The sequence below is a fragment of the Capsicum annuum genome, chromosome 12 (assembly GCF_002878395.1).
Source record: "Capsicum annuum cultivar UCD-10X-F1 chromosome 12, UCD10Xv1.1, whole genome shotgun sequence".
NCBI lineage: Eukaryota > Viridiplantae > Streptophyta > Magnoliopsida > Solanales > Solanaceae > Capsicum > Capsicum annuum.
This window is the reverse complement of record NC_061122.1, coordinates 3,932,392-3,935,951: the sequence shown is the minus strand read 5'-3', so window position 1 is coordinate 3,935,951 and position 3,560 is coordinate 3,932,392.

Below are 3,560 nucleotides of genomic sequence, written 5' to 3'. Positions count from 1 at the left end.
TTCCCAAGAACTCTGCTAATGCGGAATACTTTGTACATCGGATTGATGTTGTTGCTACATTTTAAACTTTTTAAAACCCAAGGAAAAATCTGAGTTACTGTACTAAAACATTGACTTTGGGCATCCCATATATAAATTAAATGTTATCCAAAATTTTGACTATTACTAAAACATACTGATAATTTGAAAATTTTATTAGTCAAATGGTTGTGCATGCTAATGGATATGACATTTATATATAACAGCTGGTTGTTTATATTTGAATAATAATCCATAAGCTTTAATTAAAAAGAGAAAAAGGAAGTTTTCAAGAAACATGAATAAGCCAAATTAGATAATTAATGCAAGCAAATCAAAAAAGTCAAACAAGTTTAATATGGTTAATTTGAGTATATCTTATAATATATATTTATATTTAGCAAAGAAAACAAATTTTTTACCTCATAATAATGTAAAAAGTTTAAACGTACATAAGGATTTAATTTATGTACATCAACATTATAAGGATATTTTAATTTTACTAATGAATTATAACATGTAACATAATGAATTAGCTAGTTATCATCTTTTCCATATATGATCATTTGCCAACATTAAAGAAACTATCAAAAGTTTAATTTTATTTTTTTTTTCATTGCACGATTGTCTCTATTGAATATAATATCATTTAGTATAACCAGTGGCGGATGTACATATATTCCTTCCAGGGGTTCATCCGAACTCCCTTCGTCGGAAAATTATACTATTTTTATATGATAAAAAAAAAAATTTATGTATAAATAATAGAGGCTGAACCCCCTTCGACTAGTCCGCATATGTACTACTGAACCCCCTCACTGAAAATCCTGAATCCGCCCCTGAGTATAACAAGTACTATCCAAGACGACACGACATACTACGATCACATACAAAAATATTGTACTTCGTCTTGGCTAATATGGAACCTCTCAACAGACGCCGTCCTTTTATGGGATCCTTTCGAAATAGGTAGGCCCAAGCCTTTTATGGGGTCCATAAGAACCTCTCCGGATGAGACGATGCGACATACTACGATTACATACAGAAGTATTGTACTTCTTCTTGGATAAAATTCTTTTCGACATAGGTAGGCCCAAGCCTTTTGTAGGGTCCATAAGAACCTCTCCGGACGAGACGACGCAACATACTACGATCGCATACAGAAGCGTTGTACTTCGTCTTGACTAATATGAAACCTCTCAGCAGCTCCCGTCCTTTTATGGGTTCCTTTCGAAATAGGTAGGCCCAAGCCTTTTATGGGGTCCATAAGACCCTCTTTCTCTTTCCCTCTCTCAAAAAAAAAGAAAGGATTCATTTTTTTCTTTCATCTGAACGATTCTATCCTGTACTGAAAGATTTTTCTTATATATATCGCGTTGAGAAATTAAAAATCAACCTCCTAAAAGTACTATTCCCAAACCATTTATTAAGTCATGGAAAACTATGGAAAAATATTATTGTTAACAATCTTGTTTTCTCATGAACTATATATTTTTAGTTTTAGAATTTTCTAAGTTTGAAAATTCTTGGGGATTCAACGTGAACCTTCTTTTATACATGCATATACATATATTTAGCAAGACTTCTGTATTTTCTTTTCATACTTGATTTTGTTACGGTTACTCCACCAAAAGGGTTGCGGCGTCAAACGGCAGCAAGGGGGTTCATCCAAATCCTCTCAGTCGAAAATTACATTGTATATTCATAACAGTAAAATTATTTTTATGTATATATAATTGATGTTGATTCCTTTAGCTTCTTCATACTTTGAACTCCCTTGGCGATAATTTTGTTTTAGCCACTATCGATAGTCTATCAGAAACAACCTCTCGACTTTCACAAAAGCATTTGAACTCCCTTGACAATAATTTTGTCTTAGCCACTATTGATAGTCTACCAGAAACAACCTCTCGACTTTCACCAAAGCATTTGAATTACTCCCTTTAACGATATTTTTGGCTTAGCCACTACCGATAGCCATCTATCAAAAACAACCTCTCGACCTTCACCAAAACGCATATATTGAGGTTACAGGAAACTTAACCATCAAAACTTGCAAAAAAAAATAAAAATTGACCTAGCTTATATATGTACACAAAGAAAATTCATAAATTTTATTTTCTTTGGGTGGAATTTCAATTGTGTGATGTTAACACGTTTGTATCAGTAGACTAGGTAGCTTAAGTCCAATATATTCTCGTTAAAATTCGTCTATCAATTGATTTGGATTTGCCAATAATATAAACTATAGTATAAGATAATCTTAAAATACTAGACATGACATTCAACAATATTAAAAAGTATATGGTAGCATTAGTGGCAGCGGCGGACCTATAGCCAAGCTTTTGTGCTCCGATATCCGCTAAATTCGACGCAAATTAGATATAATTATATAAAAATATATAAAATCTGGTATAAAATTTAGAAAAACACCCAGTAAATCAAGAAGATAGCTGGATGCAAAATAGTTGGGTGCTTTAGTTTTCAGGCGGAACCTTAAAACTTTGGACGTCAATATGTGTATTCGAACCTTTCGAGCACCCACGACCCCTAAATCCTGGATCCGCCACTGATTAGTGGAGCAACCTTAGGCGAAGGATGATCCGGTACACATTCTTTATCATAAAATTATGTGGCGTACAAACTTTAAATATTAGGTATTATGAGTATATATTCAATTTTGTACATTCTTGACATAACTAAAATGAAAATTTACACAATCTTCGCTAAATTCCTGACTCTGCCACTGTATGCTAGTTATATATTAGACATAAGTTTCTTGTGTGTTAAGGGAGGAAATCTGATTATTTCAAAATAAGTATTTTAATTTGTCTCTTTTTATATTATAATGTCACTATTTGAGGACTGGAGTAGGATCAAATTGTCTAATTTTGGGGTTGATTTTAATCAAAGTTTAATTTATTTGTATAGTAACAAAATCAAAAGCACTGTACAAGTTTCTTAATCAACTGAATTTTCATTAGGTATAATTTTTCTTTTTTAAACATATTTAAGAGAATCTTAACAATGAAGAAATAAGTCATTTGACTCTACCATTAAATGATATTTTTGTGGGGTGAAATGCATAAAATAACTTCAAGCTTATTCGCTTCAGAATAACTTAACTTCAGACATGTGGCGTCTAAAGTTTCAAATAGATGAAGTTCAGCCATATTTATTCGACTAGGTAGATACACGACCAAGATTTTAAAATAGATACAAAGTTAAAGAGTAGTGTTCAAATAAAACACCCCGTAAATTTTTTTACTAAATGTGTATTTTTTTTATTCATAGAGTACGTTGAATGTACAGAAATAGTTGTACCCATATTTAAAAGAGTCCAATATGAATAAAGCTTAATAACTAATTGGGCTTATCTTGGATTAAAACCATTAGAGAAAGGCAAACTTCTTTAGGAAAAATAACATAAACATACGTCCTAACTTATTATATTTACAAAAATTCCCACCCTTACAAAGTAATTATAAAAATTTCAACTAATTATGTATCTTGACAAATCCAAAATAGAAAACAATATACCG